Below are 22,738 nucleotides of genomic sequence, written 5' to 3'. Positions count from 1 at the left end.
GTGACTTTTTAATTGGCTAGTTTTAAATAGCCCAGGGCTGTGGAACAAAGGATTATCTCAGACCTAAACCAAGGTATTGATGGTGATTTTCTAATCTTGAAAAATAAAATGTGATACGATGAGATAGAATGCAATAGAAACAAAGACAGGGAACGGGTTACCTACTCTTAACGGGCAAAGCGAGCCCCTTTATTCTGAATGAAATAATTCAGAATCAATCAAATCTCCCCAAGTATGATTCGAACCTACGAGCAATCGATTAACAACCGACCGCTCTACCACTGAGCTACTGAGGAAAAATAAGAGTTTCGATCTCACAAAGTTTAATTCCAATTCCCAAACCATGAACAATATGAGCTTGAATCTTCCTTCGTAACTCCCGGAACTTCTTCATAGTGTCTCCCTTACATGCCTCATTTGAGAGGGAACCTCAAAGTGGCACTATTTCATTATATTCCATCCATATCACAATTCAATTCATTTAATATCCCTTTGGTGTAATTGACATAACAAATGTCGTTTCTAGTCTATCTCTTTCTTTTTTTTTTTGCTATATATAATAATCCTAAAATTTCAATATAAATGAAATAAGGGAGGTTTGTGATGATTTTTCAATCATTTCTACTAAGTAATCTAGTATCCTTATGCATGAAGATAATGAATTTGGTCGTTGTGGTCCGACTCTATTATGAATTTCTGGCCACATTCTCCATAGGGCCCTCTTATCTCTTCCTTCTCCGAGCTCTTGTTATGGACGAAGGACGAGAGAAGAAGGTATCAGCTACAATTGGTTTTATTACGGGACAACTCATGATGTTCATATCGATCTATCATGCGTCTCTACATCTAGCATTGGGTAGACCTTATACAATAATTGTCCTAACTCTACCATATCTTTTGTTTCATTTCTTCTAGAACAATCATAAACACTTTTTTTTACTATGGATCTACTACCAGAAATTCAATGTGTAATCTCAATATTCAATGTGTATTCGTAAATAATATCATTTTTCAATTATTCAACCATTTCATTTTACCAATTTCTATGTTAGCAAGATTAGTCAACATTTATCTCTTTCAATGCAACAACAAAATTTTATTTGTAATAAGTGGTTTTGTTGGTTGGTTAATTGGTCACATTTTATTAATAATATTGCTTGGACTAGCATTAGTCTGGATACAACAAAATCATTCTCTTAGATCGAATAAGTAAATTTGATCTAATAAGTAACTTGTATTAGAATTGAGAAATTCTATGGCTCAGATCTTTAATATTCTCTTATTTATTGCCCGTGTCTACCATTTAGGAAGAATACCCTCACCCATTCTTTCTAACAAACTGAAAAAAGCCCCAAAAACAAAATAAAGGGTGGAAAGTGAGGAAGAAAGATATGTAGAAATACAAATCGCTACCAAAATGAAGGGTACTACTAAACAGGAACGTGAGGGATCCACTAAAAAAGATTCTTATCCTTCTCCTCCCCTTTTTCCAAAAGAAGGGTGAGATCTGGACAAAATCGATGAAACGGAAGAAATCCGAGTGAATGGAAATGACAAAATAAAGGACAAATTTCACTCTCACTTTACAGAGATAGGCTATAATAATATTAACAATAGTAATAGTCAAATTTATGATTATCGGGATTCTTATCAGAATAATAATAACACGGGGAATCTAGAAAATTGCAAATTGCAACTGCTTGATAAAAAAATGAAAATCAAGAATTTATTTTATTAAAAAAGTTTAAAAAGTAAGTAATAAACTAATAAAAATATGGAAACATAAGCTAAATACAAGAAAGTATAAGAAGAGATGCGTCCGCTACCTACATATTTGATATTTTCTCCAACAATGAAACTAATAACCCCAACCCCGTTATTCATCCCATCAATTACTCGTTGATCAAAAAAATGAGTAAATTCAGCTAATCCTCTTATCCCACCAACAGAGAATCGTGTACAAAAAAGTATATATGTAAGCACGATTATATGACCAAAATCATATATGCCGTTTACAATTTTATCCCACAAAATTCCCTTAGAACCCTTTTTAGCAAAAGCGTTAATGAACTCCAATTTTTTTAAAGAAGAATAAATTGGTTTATGTAAAAAGAATGCTACAAATATCTGAAATAAGCTATTTATACTAAAACAACTGCATTCTTTAAAAATTCATCCCAATCCAGCGAATTATTCTATTTTGGATGCAAAAGTTTTATAGATGGAGTTAACCATTTTGATAAGATATCCAAATTAACTCCTTCCTGGTTGAAAGGAATTCCTATAGCTCCCACAAACAAAGTAAAGAGACCTAATACAAATACTGGGAATAGCATTGTATTGTCCGATTCATACGGATAGGAAGAAACAACTTTATGGTCAAAATAAGCAATAGTCATAAAAAATTGTGTCATATTTCTTGCAATTTTAGCAATTGGATACTTACTTTTTGACAATAAATATGTACTTTCATTATTATTAAGCAAGAGTTTTTCTTAACTGCATTTTTACCCTATAGAGATATTGAATAGAAGTGGGTTTTTTGTGTTTCCCATCATAATTTTGAAAATGAGCGTTTAAATGCCCTTCAAAAGTAAGTAAATAGATCCGAAACATATAAAATGCGGTTAATCCCGCCGTGCACAAGCTATTATATCATTAAGAATTTCATCTTTGCACGAAAAACAAGCAAGAGATGGAATAACAAAAAAAGAAAGTGGACCTAATAAAAATATGATTTTTGTAATTGGTATATGTTTTCTTAAACCTCCCATTAATTCTATCTTTTAGCTGGAGAATATCAAACAATAGTTTCCATTGAATGAATAATGGATCCAGATTTTAAGAATAATAATTAGTTGGAGTAAGCATGAGTAATCAAATGAAATAAAGCGCTTCGGTAAGACCCCATACCTAAAGCTAACATCATATAACCCAATTGAGACATTGTGGAATACGCTAAACCTCTCTTAATATATTTTTGAACAAGATCAAAAGTAGCTCCAAAAAATAATGTTATTGTTCCTATAACCGAGATCAAATACATTATGTAAGGTATAACTCTAAAAAGAGGAAGAAGTCGAGCTGCAAGAAAAATTCCCGCAGCTACCATAGTAGCAACATGTATATGAGTCGAAATAGTAGTAGGACCCTCCATGGCATCAGGTAACAATACATGAAGGGGGAGTTGGGATGATTTAGGAACTACATCAGCAAATAAGAAAACAGCGCATAACGTAACAAATAAAAAATTGACCACATTATTATAAATCAAGTTATTGAATATTTGGAATAAATCTCTAAATTCGAAACTCCCCGCTATCCAATAAACACCTAATATTCCTAATAATAAACAAAAATCCCCTACACGATTAGTTACAAATGCTTTTTGGCAAGCATTTGCCGCAACAGGTCGTGTAAACTAAAATCCTATTAATAGATAGGAATACAGCCCAACCAATTCCCAATAAATATAAATTTGTATCAAATTTGAACTACTAACTAATCCCAACATGGAAGTACTGAAAAAACTCATATAAGCAAAAAAATCTGAAATAACCTTGATCATGAGCCATATAATTATCACTATGAATAAAAACCATAATTCCAACATTAATGATTAATATTGACATAATAGAAGTAAGTGGGTCGATTGAGTATCCGAAGTTTAAATGAAAATCATTATTAATGATCCAAGACCATATATATTAATAAACATAACTGCTATTTATTTGCTACATAGACAGGTAGATTGAAAAAATCATGACTATACTTAACAACAAAATACTCTGAAAAGCCCACATACGGCAAAACCTTTTTATTGTCGTTGGGAAAAGAATAAGTCCCGCTCCTATTAACATAGGGACTGGAATTGGATTGTAAGGTATGATCCACACATATTCATATGTTTGTTCCATAAAAAAGTTTTGAATTCTTAATTAATTGTTTTCGATTCGCCGGATCTTACCTCTTTTGAAAGGAGCGAATAAAAAGGAAAAATATGGACTTAAATAGAATTTTTTATTCTTACTTATTCTGAGTCTTTGCTAAATACTTCAACTATTCAAACCACGAAGTTACGATTGTTCAAATGATAGAAAAGGGATTAATTACTAGTCTCCTATTAAATAAGCCTATTTTTTTTATCCAAGTTTGACAAGTGAATTAAACAGGGATTAAGTTTTTCACTTCCCAAAGTAAAACGTGGTTCTTATTTGTAAGAAGGGCAATATTTTTTTCAAGTTTTACTATTCCCTAAAAATATATTCTTACTTATTCTCGAAAAAGGGCAATATTTATTCTTACTCAAAATATTGAAAAAATTCCTTTTGAATAATAGATGTCTTACATGCAGCTATAACAATCAATAACTTTTAAATTTCTAAATGGCACTTCCAAAAAACGCACGTCAACCTTAAAAAGTGTATTCGTAAAATATTTGGAAAAATAAGGGGTATTGGGTAGCATTATAGGCTTTTTCATTAGAGAAAGCTTTTTCTACTGGGAATTTAAAAAGTTTTTTTGTACGCCAAACAAAAATAAACAAGTAATAAAATGCTAGAATAATTTGAATTAACTTAAAGTAATTATTCAATTAGTCTTCGTATTATCTAATGGAATATAATTGAATAATTGAATAATTTCCCTTTCTTATTTGAATTTATTATCTCATCAATCCATATGTAACAGAACTCTATTCGATTATCTGATTGATATAGTTAGAAATCTTGTATTTACTATTCACTGAATGATAAATTTTTTGTTAACAAAATAATAAATACCATTTCGATTACAAGGTGGGGAGTTTTATTTTCTTCATCGACCTATTTAAATAATAAAATGCAAATAAAATTCTATAATTGCATATCTATAGAAGAAAGTATGTAAAAATCTTTAATTAAAGTTAAGAACTCACTAAAAGCAATTGATCAATTTTGAAACCTTTTTGTTTTCTCGACCTTTTTCACTTCTAATTTTCTCTGAATTATTATATATACCCCCATGTGTATCTTGCCCTTAACCCAATAGAGAAAATTGCTTAGTGAAATTTTGTATGATTATTTGTCAATTTTTAGCGATGCAAAATTGGTTCTTTTCTTTCTATTTTGTCGTCAAAATCCTTTTTTTGTTTTATATTAGATTTATGGGAAAAAAAAGAAATTTCTTCTTAAACAATGAAAATAAAAACTTTTGATCTCTACTGCTTAGTTGAGTATAGAATGTTTAGTTACATGAGTTGAATTCGAGGAAAACGGAAAATATAGGAAAAACCCAGGTTAAATAAAAAACACTAAGAATCTAAACTCAAATAAAAAATCTTGAACCTTCAACCTCAAATTCCTATTTGAGCAACTTTTTATTGGTATTGATCCATTTGAATAATTATTAAACTAAAATAGCTTACTCAATATCGATGATTGCTTATTCTTAGGCTATTATTAGTTAAAGACAAGCCGCTGTGGTGACATTGGTAGACATGCTGCTCTTAGGAAGCAGTGCTAATGCATCTTGGTTCGAGTCCGAGTGGCGGAATACAATCTTCTAAAAAGGATAAATAGATCTTATAATGAATTCAATTCCGATTTCCATTTTAGAGTTATGTAATTAAGGGACTCTTCCTTTTAAAGATTTTTAATGATATATTTCAACCTTAAAGCATATATTAACTGACATTTCCATTATGATCATTTCAATTCTAATTACAATTCATTTGATAACCTTTTTAGTGAATGAAATTGTTAAACTATACGATTCGTTAGAAAAAGGCATAATAGTTGCTTTTTTCTGTATAAGAGGATTATTAGTTACTCGATGGATTTCTTCACGACATTTCCCACTAAGCGATTTATATGAATAATTTAATCTTCCTTTTCATGGATTTTATCCCTTATTCATATGATTCCATATTTCAAAAAAAATGTTTTAATTTAAGTAAAATAACTGGGCCAAGTGTTATTTTGACCCAAGGATTTGCTACTTTAGGTATCTTGACTGAAATACACCAATCAGGAATATTAGTACATGCTCTTCAACCTGAGTGGTCAATAATGCACATGAGTATGATGATATTGGGCGATGCGTCCCTTTTATGTGCATCTTTATTATCAATAGCACTTCTAGTAATTACATTTCGAAAAAACAGAAACATTTTTTATAAGATAAATGTTCTTTTAAACGAGTCATTTTTCTTGGATGAAAATGTTGTCAAAAATACTTCATTTTATTTTGCCAAAAATTATCACATGTCCCAATTGATTCAACAATTGGATTATTGAAGTTATCGGGTTATTATTTTAGGATTTACATTTTAACCATAGGAAGTATGTCACTTGGATAGTATTTCCAATTTATTTACATACTCGAACAAATAGAAATTTGCGGGGTATAAATTCTGCAATTTTTCCGTCGATAGGTTTTATTATAATTTGGATATGCTATTTTGGGGTCAATCTATTAGGAATCGGGTTGCATAGTTATGGTTCTTTTCCATCAACATTTAATTGAATTCAAGACATGTTATTACAACTACAAGAGTGGGCAACGCATTGTATGAACCGGAATGCGGACCGTGTGAATCAAATATTGTATTGATGATTCACACAGTTTTCTACCATATGTAGTTCAATTTCATTGTTTTCTCTTAGTTCTTATGTTAAGAGAAGAAAAAAAAGACCTTTTTTTTCATTTTCCAAGATTATTATTAAGAAGAAACATAGGTTTTTTATTTCAGTCATCCAATTATCTGTAAAAAAAATTAGATAGAATAACTTCGACCTTGTCAACTGCTAATGATAGAATGAAATCGGGGTATATACCAATGCTTTTTATGGGTAAAAATATGGTAACTGTCACGGTACAGGATAAAAAAAGGAATCCTACGGGGCGTTAAATAGCTTTTATCCATATACAAAATCTAGCCTAGCATAGATAATGAATTAATCGGAGTTAATATAATTCCAATTGCCATTACAAAAGTAATAATAGTTTGGCATTAAAAGGTTTTTTTGACCGGTAATTATTTCAAAAAATACTATAAATTCTTCAAGAAAACCACTCATACCTGGTAATGCAAGGGAAGCCATCGAAAAGCTAGTGAACATCGTGAACATTTTTGGTATTGGAATAGCTATTTCGCTCATTTCGTAAAGATAAACAAGGTGAATTCTATCATAAGTTGTTCCGCCAAGAAAAAAAGTGTAGCACCAATAAATCCATGAGAGGTTTTTTTATAAAAGGGCTCCATTAAGTCATGTATCGGTTAGAGAACTAATTCTTATAATTATGAAACCCACATGAGTGAAAGAGGAATAGGCTATTCTTTTTTAAAAAATAATTCCGTTGGCCAAGAGATGTTGAAGCTGCATAGATTATTTGTAATGTACCTATTATAATTATCCGACAAGAAATATATAATAGGCATGAGGCAATAATTTCATATTGATTCGAATTAATCCATATGCTCCCATTTTTAATATTACTCTAGTTAGAAGCATACAAGTACATAATGATCTTCTCCATGGGTATCTTGTAACCATGTATGTAGGGGTATAATGGGTGATTTGACAATAAAAGCAATAAAAAATCCAATATTGAAGATTATTTCTAAAACCACAGGATATGAGGATATGACTGATTAACTGATGTTTCAAAATTTAATGTTGTTTCATTAGAATAATAAAAGCAACACCAAAAACTCCCATTAAGAGAAAATGGACCCCCTGCCGTGTAAAAAATAAATTTTGTAGCTAAGTATAGACGTTTCTTTCATCCCCACATGGCTAGAAGTAGATAAACAAGAATTAACTCTAACTCTCACATGATGAAATCAGTACATGGTCCAGAGATAAAAATGAGCCAATTTGACCACTGTACATTGCTAACATTAGAATATCAAATAATCTAGAATAACGAGTAACTGGCAAAGTGGCTAAAGTTACTAAAGTAGTGATAAATCCTGTTAATAGAATAGGTCCTATAGAGAGTCCATTTATTCCTAATCTCCAATGGAAATAAAAAAAATTGATCCATTTATAATCCTCTAGTAGTTGGATTAATGGATGCCGATTAGAAATGATAACAAAATGCATAAGTTGTTAAAAGGAGTTCCAAAATACATATACATATTGTATACCACCTAATTACCATATTTCCTTTATGGGGAAGAAAGAAAACTAAGTACCCGCTAATATCGTGCTCAAAATATTTTGATTTTCGAGCAAAGGTTTGTCAATGAAAAAAATTAAATGGATTAAAGTAGAGTTTCCTCGAACATATCAATAAGTTAGACCCATACTTCAAGTTGTTTCATGCCATAAATAAACTCGGACACTCAAGAAATCTGTTGGAGAGGCGGATTCCAATCACTTATAACACACACACTCCTTTGTTCGTGGATCATAAGCAAGTTATTTAGCCATAAAACCATACCAAGGTATCATTTCTAATACATCAGTGGCGCATGCTCTGACATACTGAGTACATCCTATACACGTATCATAAATCTAAACTGAATGTGACATTGGCTCCGTACGGTTTTGAATGTTCTAAATTTTCGATCTATTAAACTTAGAAAGGAATCATATATTTAGATACCAGATTAATCAATGAGTTATAAAATTTTCTAATCAACCCCTATCTGGACCAAAATACTTTGATTTCTTATGTTTTGCAAAAAAAAAAAATATACGTAGTAAACATGCTAATCAAAATCAATTTCTCAATATTAGAATCTAGATGATTAATATTAATAATTCAACAAATTTTATTGATTGATATGAGTTAATTTTCTGTTACTGTAAATTGATGAAACAATAGCTAGGCCAATGGCTGCTCCAGCGGCTGCAATATCTATTACAATAATTGAGAAACTGTCTCCCTTTAATTGACGATTATCGAAAAAATAAAAAATGTTACAAAATTTATATTAACCGCGTTCAATATAAGTTAGAGACACATAAGGGCTTTAACCATATTGCGACTTGTGGGCAATCCATAGATACTGATTGAAAATAAATAGGCACTCAAAACAAGTACATTTTTGAGAATCATTAAACAACTCCTTATCAATCTCGACTCCTTTCAATATGAACAATATTTCAACTAATTTAATTGACTAGTATATAGCAAGTATGGAAAAATGAAATATATTGGTACTAGATTGACCTAAAGTCTTTCTATTTATCCAACTATAATTAAAATTGAATTGAAGGAAAATGAATGTGATAAGACAAAACAAAATTTCATTTGAATTCAAAGTTTTAATAGAAATTTTTTGTTGACAAGCTACAACAACTGTACCTATTAAACCAACTAAAAGGATTATGGAAATAAGTTCTAATGGAAGAAGAAAATATAATGATAAATGAATTCCCATTTGTTGACTATTACATAGAAAATCTTTCTCTATTTATCTGGTTTGATCTTGTAGTCCAAATAATCCCGTACCATGGAGTATCTGAAATAGTAGTAATTAGTGAAATAAAAATCTTATACAAACCATCGAAGTAATTCCATCTCCTACGGTTCAATGATGAAAATCCTTGTAATATTCTGAGCCATTCATGAACATCACAACAAAAATGATTATTAAAAACATTTATAGCTTCTATGTAAATAAGTAAGCTATGCAGCAGCTACAAAATAGGCGTTAGATAGAATATAGAATAACGATGTACAAACAAGAATCAATCTCAAGGAAAAGGCCAAATAAATTGGTTTGGAAAGTAATATCACTCCTAGATCCCTCATATAAGACCCGATCCTAGAAAGACTAAAAGAAAATAATGTATTGGTTCAGAAAAATCCACATTTTATAAAAGAAAATAAAAAACCAAGAATTTCATGACTTTATTGACCTAACCAGGAAAAAGCAGTTTTTCTAATTTTCATGATACTTTGAAATTGTTAATTGAACGAACGTCTAATGGGTATGAATTGACGTAGATGCTTTTATTTTATTGGACCACTATCAATTCATTATTCGTCAAAAGAGTAGTTTAAACCTATCTATTTTTTATATCAACTACCTACTTTGAAACCATTACTATTATAATATATAATATTGAACTCGGTTTTGTTTTCAATCTAAACTATGTTAGGAGTTTCATTAAGCAACCACTAGTTTGAATTGCCCAATAAAGTATCTCATTATTATAGATCCGAACAAAGCCTTCGTAATTAATAATTTTTTTTAATTGAATCAAGGGTTTATTCATTGTTTAATGCAAATTCAAAATTGTTTGAATAGTGTAATCATCAATTACTGACATTGGTAAGCGACTCAAAGTGATTTGATTATAATTCTATGCACAACGATCATAAGTAGAAAGTTCATATTCTTAGGTCATTGATAACAATTTGTTGGGCAATACTCAACGCAATTACCACAAAATATACATATTACAAAATCAATACTGTAATTAAGAAATCATTTCTTTTGAATATCAGTTTCAAAATTCATATCGACAACGGGTAAATCTATAGGATACACACACATATACTTCACAAGCAATGCATTTCTCAATTTCAAAGTGTATCCGGCCTCAAAAACGTTCTGGTGTGATAAAATTTTCATAGGGTTATTGAATAGTTACAGGTAAAAATTTGCATGGGACACGGCAATCATGAAACCTTGGCCGATATATCTGGTGGCTCGTATTGTTTGTTGACCATAGCTTATGAATTCAGTTATCATAAGGAGAATATGTTGAATATCTATAAAAAAATATTTTATGCTTGTTTCTTTCTCTTGTTTGAGACAAGTCATGAATCTAGGATATTGTGGTCTTTTACAGTGGAAGAAGTTGGGACGAGGCTGTGAATAATAACCAAGAGAAATCGGTAAAAGAAATTTCCACCCAGGATTTAATAGTTGGTCCATTCTCAGTCTCGGTAAAGTCCATCTTGTTGCAATAGGAATGAACAAAAACAAAAAAATTTTGGCTAATGTGATAAATATATTAATTAGTGTTCCAAAGACTTTACCCCTTTATTTATGCCAAATATATCGGAACAAATATATACGGAATAGAAAGATTCCAAACTCCCGAGTAATGAACTGTTACAAATAATGAAGAAACTGGTAGATTCAAATATGAAGCAATGTAAAATAAACCAAATTTTATACCTGAATATTCAGTTTGATATCCGTCTACTAATTCTACTTCTGCTAAATAAAAAAAGGTAATATTTCACACTCGGCGAAAGAAGAAATTAGAAAAACGATAAACCCAATGGGTTGACGACAAAAATTCCATCACCAAAAACCATATTTTGACTGCGCTTCCCAATATCAAATGTAGTTGAACTGTTAGATAATCAAATTCGATGATAACATCACATTGCCCATCGCTATTACAGAACCGTACGTGAGATATTCACCTCATACGACTTCTCAGATGTCACAACTAAATCTATGGGCCCTTTCCTATTCTTTATCTTGATATGTTTGTAAGATAGTGTTATGCCTCGTATTTTTTTTATACGTAGTGCGCGTCATGATCTAGTAGACGTAAGTCCGGGGAATGAGATTTTATTTTATGTTCCAACTGATTAAAGAAATATTAGGCAAGGATGTTAATTCCAAATGTGATATTAAGTATGATTTCGCTAATGTAAGTGCCATTAACTTTAAGTGAGGGATTAATTAGTGGCTGATTAGGAATAATTTAATCCAGTGGGCCCCACCACTCATAATTAGTGGCTGATTAGGATTAATTTAATCCAGTGGGCCCCACCACTCAAGGCAAAAATTAAAAAGGGATCAGATTGGGAGCTGGCCTTAGTGGACACGTGTAGAGGGGGGGCTGCCTCCACTTCATATTATAAATGAGGTGGAGAAATCCACTCCATACTAAATAAAGTGGTGAAATGCATTGCTGCATATCATCTTCTTCACCACTTGGCTTAGGCAGCCATGGAAATGGAGAAACCAACCCTGCAACTCTTGGCCAGCAGCTGCAAATAATTTGTTTAGTAATCTCCTTGCTTGGTGTGTTAGTTCTTTAGAATACCTTTTAAATTATCCATTAATATTAAGAAGGGGGCGTGACCAGTAGCTTAGGAAGTTTGTTTTAGTTATTGAATGTGCTAAGTATGAACGGAAACCATAATCGGATTATTAGTGGTGTCGTGTTGGTGCTTGGGCTGTTTTGATTAAAGCAACTGCGGGAAAATTCTGTTTTGGCGTTATGTATATGTTAAATGTGATTATGAGTATATACTCCAAAGGATGAATACGATAAGGTAGATGTGTTGCGAATTATAAAACGAGTTATCGCTCAGTGTGTCGTTGCTTCGCTGCTATAGTTGCCGAGACAGAACTGTTTTGGGGAGGGGGCTGTTTAATATGATTCGTTGGGTTATATGTGTTATTGGTATTGCTGTGGATAATTTGGGTTGTTGTCGGATTGGGACGAAGTAAGGAGAATAGGGGAAGTGCTGCCGGATTTTCGTTAGATTATTAGCTAGCTTACAAGATAGTAAAGCGCGACGTTTATCTAATTGCGGCACGATTGTTGCTTGTTATAGATTAATAGCTTGAGCAGTAAATATTGGACGTGCGGCTCGACTATATGGTATGTAACGCTGTCCCTTCTTTCTTTGTGTGGCATGACATTTAAAAATAAGCGAATAACGAACAGGTTTGATACTTACCTCTAGAGCGTCTAGGTGACGTATATTCTTGCTTCCACAATTATTCCTCTATATATCGGCTATGTCTAAGGCTATGATGATTTCTCATATATATGGTAGTGCTTCTTAGAGTGATTGAGATTTTACATTTCCATATCGTATTAAAGGTTCATAATCTTGATAAAACGTTAATCTTTGGTAATACTCCTTGCTGGTTCACTTTGATTGTTCTATGAGTTATAAGAAATTATTTTAATTGCATATGGTTGCTCATAATATTCTGCTCGTGCATAGAGTCATTTATCATTTCACCGAGTCCCGGGCGGGGTAATGTTCGTGCGGATATGCATGATTTTACTTAAAAGGGTACATGTGTAGCGATATTTTGTTTCAACTTGCCATATTGGTATCCTGTCATCTTTACCTTACGCTTTACATACTCAGTACATTGTCCGTACTGACCCCCCTTTCCTCGGGGGGCTGCGTTTCATGCCCGCAGGTGTAGACGCACAGTTCGGTGATCCTCCCGCCTAGGATATATACTCTGCTGATTGGGAGAGCTCCACTGTTCTGGAGCTCAGTCGTTTTGGTACATAACTTTTTGTGTAGTCTTTTGCTCGTCTATGGGTATGGCGGGGCCCTGTCCCGTCGAGTTTCACTACTGTACTCTTAGAGGTCTGTGGACATTATGTGTGTTGTATATATATGTTTTGGATAATGGTCTGGACATGGTTTATTTGGGATATCCGCTTGTACATGGGCAGCCTTGTCGGCTGCGTACATCATTGTGTATTGTGTAGTGGCAGCCTTGTCGGCTTACGTATGTTATTATGTTTTGGATAGTGGCGGCCTTGTCGGCTCGCGTATGTTGTTACGGTTGAATGGTTATGACTCCTTATGAGACAGGTCCTTTTTATATATATATATGACGTTGGGGTTGGCTTGATTTGATTAAATTCCATATTGTCTTAGTTTCAGTTGGTTATACTTAGCAGGTTTGTATGTGGGTGTCCAAAACGGGCACTAGTCACGGCCCATCCCGTTGGGTCGTGACAGATAGAGTCAAAATCGGTTACATAGAAATCACAAAGAAGACTATGTAAACACTTTGCTAGATTAATTGGAAGAATTCTATGAATCCTCGTGCCACCAGTTTCGGGAGTAGTTATTGTCATGCTTGCATATCCATCATTTGAGTCTCCAACAAATATTCCAATTATTACATATCCGATTTGGCCTTTGGATGAATATGCAAGCATACGTTTCATGCTTGTTTGAGTAATAGTGATGAGATTTCCCAATATCATTCTAAGAATAGATAAGATTTCTAGAAGAAAATGTCATTCGTTGATCAGAAATAAAAAGGAATATTCAAAACTCGAGTGGCTGAAGCTGAAGCAGCTACTTTCGAAGTAACAGAAAGAAATGCAATGACTGGAGTGGGAGAGTCAGAGTCGAAAAGAGGATTCCTCACTTCTTTCTCTCATTCAAAATTGTGCATGAGACTTTCATCTCACACGACTCCTAAGTGACAAAAGAAAAAAGAACACATTTTCTTTCTTTTTTTATTACCTTCCTCTCGTATGTATAAGACCGAGTCCATTCAATTTCTAAAAAGGATTTCTCATCCTTAACTTTTCGAGGAACTTTTCATCAGTGGTTGTGAATGACTGATTTTTGCAATCGTTTAGACCTTTGTTTCGAAGGAGCAAGTTAGGAAGATTGAGAAATAGAACCATCTGATTTCATTCGTTCTCAATAGCCACAAGATGATCATCTTAGGTGATACTTTTTTCCATGGATGCTCTTATTAAACTCGTAGTCTCTGAAGGATGAGAACCAACTATGTATCATCTACATCGAGATTTCAGGTATTGTGTACGTTATTACTCTTATCCTTTGTAGGAACTACCTGTAGTAACGAACTTTCAAAATGGATCTGTTTATCATAAAGAGATTCATCGTTACTGACCCAACTTCACCCTAATTGTTATTTGAACAAGTAAAAGTTTTGTCTTGGTCCGAGTGGGGATAGGATTTATCTTCTACATGTCCATGTAGTTTTGAAAAATCCAAACATCTCAAAGATAGATAAAGTGGTAGGAATTTCTTGAATCAACCGCACTCCTTTGTATGCGGCAGGAGTCCATTGATTAGAAGGGGTTGGGGGAAGATTGAACCTAATTCCTACAGTAATGAATATGAGCGCCATTGAAATTCCTGGGGAGTTATACATTTATGTATTGATTAGATCGTTTACTATTTCTTGAAGCTCAATCTCTCCCTCGGATGAACCAAATAGCCAAGAGAAACCATGAACCAGAATAGAAGAGCTCGACCCACCATGAATATATATTTCATAGTAGTCTCATTAAACAGTATATCTTTGTTCGTATATCAAGCTAATAGGTAGGAGCATAAGTTGAAACATTCTGGGACTACAATGATAGTTATTAAATCCTTAGCACAGCATAAAAACATTCCCCCTAGGGTAGTTGTTAATACTAATAAGAGAAACTATGTTATAGACACTTTGTTCATTCAATGTACTCTACGATAGAGGAACACATAGAGTTAAACATCGTAAAATAACATATTGAAAGATTTCATTAAAATTGTTTGTTTGGAAATTTCCCGAAAAGCTAATTATAGGTTCTTCTCTCCATCAGAACAAAAGTGCAGTTATGCTCATTAGTATACCTATTGAAGAGATGAAATATGACTATGGTATATCTTTTTAATCCGAGATTGAATCGATCATCAGAAGATGAATTAGGACAAAAATAAGGATGCATTCTCGGAAAATCAAACTTCCATCGAAGAGAAGCAAATGAAAGGCTATCATAAAATTCTCGTTGAATCGAGAATGAAGTATTCATTCGGTACTAGCCAGATCATGAATAAGTAATTGCTTCCAGTTTCCCAAAAAAAACAATTCTTTCGTACTTTCCATTTTTTGAATAGTTATGGAATCTCCATGAATAGGATCAAACATTATTCCATGGTATTTACATGATGTTCCTATTTAATAAATTCCCCGAGAGGGCTTAGTGATCAATGATTTATGTTTCATCTTTCTTTTCCTTTTCGTTTGTTTCGAGAAATCTATCGATCAATTCTGATTCTTTCTTTTTCTCTTGATTATTTTCCGATTGATATCTATAGATCCTGTTCATGGATTAACGAAAATATGCAAAAGATCTATTTGCCTCTGCCATTCTATGAGTTTCTTCCTTTTTGTGTATGGCATCGCCACTCCCTTTGGCAGCATCCAGTAATTTAGAACTTAATTTGAAAGCCATATTTCGACCCGGATATTTTTGGTATGCCTCTAATAAACATGAATGAAAAGTGTATTTCCTTTTGTGGATCCTATTTCAATGGAAACTTAATGAGTCGATCCTCCTACACCTCTTGCTTTTACTGTTATATTGGGATTTCTCCACGTATTGCTTGACGTAAAATGGATAGTGGATTTATTTCAATATTTTGTTGAATTTTTTTTCACGGCTTGATAGATAATTTGATAATCCAATGATTTTGTTCATGTGTGAGAATACGGTTAACCAACATGTTAACTAATCGATCACGATAAATTGGATCTGATTTTGCTGTTTTTTTTCTGCAGTACCTCGACATGACATGAATGAAAGGGGTTGAAGAATCAATTTTCTTTTAATAAGGTCTATCAACCAGGTTATTCTATTCCACCTCTTAGAAACAAAAGAACTTAAATAAAAATAATTAATAGCATGGAGATAAATTTTTACAAAACTTCTACCCCGACCACACACAATGGAACCATAGACAGTAAAATGAAATCGAATCCACGAAATAATTAGATCTATGGTCAACATCGTTGTGGTAAAGGTCGTAATGCTAGAGGTATCATTACCGCAAGGCATAGAGGGAGAGGTCATAAGTGTCTATACCATAAAATATGTTTTCTAAGGAATGAAAAAGACATATATGGTAGAATCGTAACCATAGAATACGACCCTAATTGAAATACATACATTTGTCTCATACACTGTGGGGATGGTAAGAAGAGATATATTTTACATCCCAGAGGGGATATAATTGGAGATACCATTGTTTCTGGTACAGAAGTTCATATAAAAATGGGAAATTCCCTACTTTTGAGTGCGATTGAACTAATGATTTACTTAATTTGAAAAAACCAATTAGGTTTACGTTTTAACCTAGAATTCGATCATTGAACCATTTTGAGTACCTCTATAGGATAGACTTCAACAGAAAACTGAAGAGTAACGACAGCATGTGATTGAGTTAAGTAGTTCATCATATAAAATTATTGACTCTAAATACATAGTAATATGGAGACGACAAAATATTTTTAAGCACAGACAGAGGTTTGGGAAGGGGTTTTGATTGATCAAATAAAAATTCTACTTTAACTGATATTCCCTTAGGCATGACCATACTGTAATATTCTGAAAGGCTAAAAAAAGCCTAATCTATAGGCTATCATGAGATTCTAAGAGTTGTAACACTATTTTAAGGTCAAATATAATTTTTATTAGTCATTTAGGATGTTTTAGAATCAAAACGTCAAGAAATGTCCATGACGTTTGTAAACCAGTTCAAGAGCTGCTAGTGTGCCTTTGTCTATTTGACAAGGTTTAAAGAGTCGGAAAATGGTGAAAATTTGTGAAAAGGTGTCTATCACATATTAGAGTTGTTTTATAGTAAAAAATTCCAGGTACGACTCCCCAAGGACCAACCAAAGGGTCCATGAGGAGGACCCTTGCATTGTGGCAAAAATTTGTCTCCGACAATAGCCATCGACGACTTGCATGTGACGAGGCGTGGTCCAATCAATGGGGCGTCGATTTCAACTGTCAATAGAAATTAGTAAATTTTTTGAAGGGGTCATTTGGCATATAACTTACCAAGACAACAGATGTGCACCATGGAGGGGGCTTTGCCGTCGAATAACCTACGGCCCGTAGGTCGGGGTTTCGTAGGTCAGGTCATTGTGTTGGCTACCACGTTTTAATTGATCCAATTAATTAATCAGGTGGTTAGTCAATTAATTAGGAGTTATTGTAGGTCCAATTAAGTTACTTAATGACTTCTATAAATACCCCAAACCTAATTAAACTAAACCCAACTCTCATAATTCCCAAAACCCAATTGCTTTTCCTTATCTCTTCTTTCTCTCTCCCAAAGAAACTCCATAGAAAACCAAGAAAATGGGGTTCTAGGGAAGCAAGGAAATTAATTTTCACCATCAATCTTCAAAAATTATCAAGTTATGGGATCGTTTTACCTTTGGAATTCCTTTCTCCAAAGGGTTCTTACAAATAGATTTTAAAAAGAAGAGTTTCAAGTGGGTTTTCTTCTTTTTCGAGTTTGATCTTCTAAATGGATTGGTTTATGATTTCTTTAGATAATTATGAGTATATTATTATGTATTGTAATTCAATTTTTCTAGTTCTTGATTAATTAACCTAGGTTGTGAAATAGATCATGAATCTGACCTAAGTCCCTAACCCTATGCTATGAACTAGTGATGAATTGTTGTGTAGTGATTCAATTGACTTCATTATTGTGTTAATAACCATTATGTGATGATCTTACACTTATTTTTGGGTTCAATTGGATGGTTGATTGTAAAACCTTGATGATGGCTTGTGAAGGAGATTGGGGAAAGTCTTGTGATCTCAAACCTTTACTTCAATAATGATTACTTGTGCTTAGTGATGAAGTTATATTGAATTATACCTTATGATAAGATTGATTAGGTTTGATATATGTTGAATTGAAATTGTTTGATTATGTGATTGTCAGATTATGCTTAAGATATAATAATATAAGGTTGATGATGAAGTACCTATGTGCCTTACTATGATGTAATTATGTTAATGTGCTAATCTCACATATGAGGATTGTAATGAAAGCTGTTCTCTACAATTCCTAATGAGATATGACTATGAGTATATAAGGGGTAAACCCTATGACCTAAACAAAGCTATGATTATTAACGAAAGACATTTCAAAAGGGACTCTAGCTTAACACTGAGTTAACTAGTATTGAGGAGTGTCCCTTTCACATAGGGAAGGTAGGATCACTAAAGTACTCATGAGATTGGAGACTATAATGCATGTATCATAAAGAGTGTCCCAACTACATCTCCTAGTTCTTGAACTATGTTTCCCCCATAATACTAGTAGCTAGTGGATCCACATAGATGCTATGTTAATGTTTTGGTACAACCTTGGCAAGTAGTCCACCTTCTTTCTGTGTAGGGTTCCATGACACGGAATTCAACATTGGATCATTTTTTCTATGTCGGTTAGATGTTCTCGAAAATAAAATAAAGTAGTAAAGTGGACTCTGACTAGGATAACTTGAGGGGTTTGACTTAGTCTATATAGGGGTATGGGACTCTAACTATACATTGCACTAGTTGGTCTTGAAGGAAGTCTTAGAAGGATGTTCTTATTTTCTGATATGCTTATAAATTTAAATGATATGTATATGTTGGTCTTACATGTTAATGGCACTATGTGATGTCGGTTTTACTTGTGAACATGAAATTGGTCTGTATTGTTAAAGTATGACGATGTTTACTCTTAATGATATAGTATGTGAAGTGGGCATTAATTATGGTTCTTGTTGGGTTTAGTTTATTGGGTGAGGTTATGGGGCCTTACATAGTCATTGCACTAGTGGACTTAATGGGGGTTCATTAATAAGGGTCTTGCTTTGGTTATGATGCTATAAACTCTTATATATGCTTGTTGATATTATAACTTGATGATAATGTTGTCCTGATTATGTGCTCAAGTCTGTTGAAATGTATGTTGGCTTGACTAGATTTCTTAATAATTGATCTTATGATGTACATGGTCTTAACTCAAGGAATATGTGCTATTGACTTGTATTGGTTCTTGAATGTGCATAAGTCTTTTCAAAGTAAATTAGCATGCTTTAATGAAATGTCTCTTTTAGCATGATATCTATGTTGTATGTGCATATGATTCCATACTAAGTACCATTGATGTGCTAACCCCATTTCTCCCTTTTTCTCCAACATTTTAGGGTCCAGTGGTTGAAGGTTTGACACCACTTTGAAGGAAGGTTTGGATCATTTCTCCAAATGTGGTTATATCCTTAGGTACGAGGATGATGCCTTGTTATTTATTACTATACCTATGTTACTTTGTTATAGCTTAAAGACAATCATTTCATTCATGTTGTTTCAAGATATTGTTGTAAGACTATGTGGCACTTCTACATTGTGTAGGGGCTTATTCCCATGTTTATTTGACTCCTTTTAGATGGTTCATATGACACATACCTTTTTAAGACTGTATTATGTATGTTGTCTACATGTGTCATAAGAGTAGAAGATTATGTAACCTTCTTATATGAGGAGTCAATGTATACTCGCTATAAATATATTATGTGTAAGCGAGAGGTCTAAGTAGACCTTATGAATTATTAATAGATGAAAAGTTTTGATTTTTTTCACTTTTTAACATGTGAAATTTAACGACGCATGCTAAAGGTTAGTCTTAAATCTATTTGAGGACGACGACACCGATTACTTCTAGAGGGTACTCCCTGGATGTGACAAACTTGGTATTAGAGAATGAGGTTGAATATCCCTTGAAACGATGTCTTATTAAACCACGTCTAGGTAAACTGTTATTCATAATTCTGAAGCGCGCCACACTTATGAATGAGAGACTATGTGATGCTTAGAAACTCTCATCTTCTTGTATTCCTATGTCTGCCTCTAGGTTTTGTTATGTTCTTTTACCTAAAGCTTGTATCATTGATATAGGTATGAGTACTCGAAGGGCAGCTGATAGAAGAGCCAAGGAAGAAATGGCTTATGTTGGAAATCAAGACAACCATGTGACTCCACTTGAAGAAGTTCTTATGGGTAATTAGGTTCTGGATGCTCCTCCACCGATGACCGATAGAGATATAAGGGAGTCTTTTCTCACTTTAACTCTCAAGCCATGGACTCTCAAGCTAATGCCGTCACTTCTCAAGTTCAAGCCATGATGACCCAAATGAATAGGGAGGTTGGACCTCGAGTGTATCAACATGCTAACACTATGGCCTCACCATTGAGATACTTTACTAGAATTAGTCCACCTATGTTCTTTGGGACGAGGTCGGATGAGGACCCTCAAGATTTCCTCGATGAGGTCTATAAGATTGTCTATGCTATGGGTGTGACCTCAATTGAGAAGGTCAAGTTGGCGTCCTATAAACTCAAGGATGTGGCCCAAACTTGGTATGTGCAATGGAGGGATAATAGGGCACTAAGAGGTTGTCTAGTGACTTGGGAGATCTTCAAGAAGTCTTTCCTTGGTAGGTTCTTTCCTGGAGAGATGAGGGAAGCTATGCTCGATGAATTCATCAACCTTACAAGGAGGTATGAGTGTACTTAACTACTCTTTGAAGTTTACTAAGTTGTCCAAGTATGCTCCATCCTTGGTTTGAAACCCAAGGAATCAGATGAGTCATTTTCTTATGGGGGTGTCCGATGACTTCATTGAACAATGTCATTCTGCTATGCTTCATGATAATATGAATATCTCTCGTCTCATGGTTCATTCTCAACAAGTGGAAAAAACTAGGGTAAGGAGGAGAAAGAGTAGGGAGGACAAAAGGGCCAAGTCTTATGAAGGTGGTTCCTCTAAGGGTAGGCTTGACATTCAAGACAAGCCTAGGTTCAAGAAAGAGGTTTTATTATCAAGTTCTTTCCAAAATTATCAAGGCTCGTGATGATAGGGTGTGTAACCCTAAGTCTCAAAAGGGAAGAGGTGCTAGTTCACCAAACAAGAAGCCAACTTGTGGGAAGTGTGACAAGAAGCAGTACGGTGATTGCTAGTTGGGACGAACAATTGCTTTGGGTGTGGCAAGAGTGGCCACAATTTTGAGGATTGCCTTAATTTGAAGGGGTAAGACAAAGGAAGCGGGCAAGATCAAGCTAGTGGTTCCAATGTGGATGCTCCAAAGAAGAATTGCTTTTATGCTCTTCGCTCTAGGGGTGAACAAGAGAGTTCTCTTGATGTGGTTACCGGTATGTTTCGAGTCTTCTCTATTGATGTTTATGCATTACTTGATCAAGGTTCTACATTATCGTTTGTTACTCCCTTGATAGCAAGGAACTTTGATATTTTGCCCGATATCCTAAATGAACCATTCATGGGAACTACACTGCTAGGGAAGTAGGTGGTTGCGAGGAGGGTGTAGAGGAATCGTCCTATAATGTTGCTCAATAGAGTTACTCATGTGGAATTAGTAGAACTTAATATGGTCGATTTTGATGTTATTTTTGGGGTTGATTGGTAACATGATTGTTTTTGTTCAATTGATTTTAGAACAAGAATTGTTAAATTAAATTTTTCAAATAAATACATTTTAGAGTGGAAGGGGGGAATTTCCGTAGGTTTTTCCTAATGATCTTCCCAGAATCCCTCCCGAATGTGAAAATGATTTTGGTATTGACTTGCTACCGGATTCCAACCCCATTTTAATTCCTCCTTATCGGATGGCTCCGGCCGAATTGAAAGAGTTGAAGGCTCAACTAAAGGAATTACTAGACTAAGACTTCATTAGATCTAGTATTTCTTCATGGAGTGCTTTGTTATTGTCAGTGAAGAAGAAGGTTGGATCCCTTAGAATGTACATTGATTATCTCCAACTCAATAAAGTCACTATTAAGAACAAGTATCCTAAAACTCAATAAAAGCAAACTACTTTTTTAAGATTGTCTTCAGATTGGCATATCACCAACTTAGGGGAAGAGGTGAGGATATACCAAAAATGGTATTTTGGACTAGATATGGTCACTATGAGTTCTTATTAATGTCCTTTGGTCTAGCTAAAGCCCTGGCGGAATTTATGGATCTCATGAATAGGGGGTTTCAAAGTTACCTAGATTACTTTTTCATTGTCTTCATTGACGAAATCTTTGTATATTTTTAAAAATGAGAGTGAGCACGTGGATCATCTAAGGGTGGTGTTACAAATGCTTAAGGTAAACCAACTATTTGCTAAGTATAGCAAATGTGAGTTTGGTTGAGGTCTGTGATATTTCTTGGTCATATCATC

At 33.7% G+C, this 22,738-nt stretch overlaps 1 non-coding gene across 1 annotated transcript; it reads right to left on the bottom strand.

Moving 5' to 3' along the window:
* Positions 1-224: 224 nt before the first annotated feature.
* On the bottom strand, positions 225-296 carry TRNAN-GUU. The gene has a single exon. It is a non-coding gene; the product is annotated as a tRNA-Asn (tRNA).
* Between the last annotated feature and the right edge of the window lie 22,442 nt (positions 297-22,738).

Source organism: Solanum pennellii, chromosome 10 (assembly GCF_001406875.1).
Source record: "Solanum pennellii chromosome 10, SPENNV200".
Taxonomy (NCBI): domain Eukaryota; kingdom Viridiplantae; phylum Streptophyta; class Magnoliopsida; order Solanales; family Solanaceae; genus Solanum; species Solanum pennellii.
The sequence above is the reverse complement of the archived record's forward strand: the minus strand, read 5'-3'. Positions and strand labels throughout refer to the sequence as shown.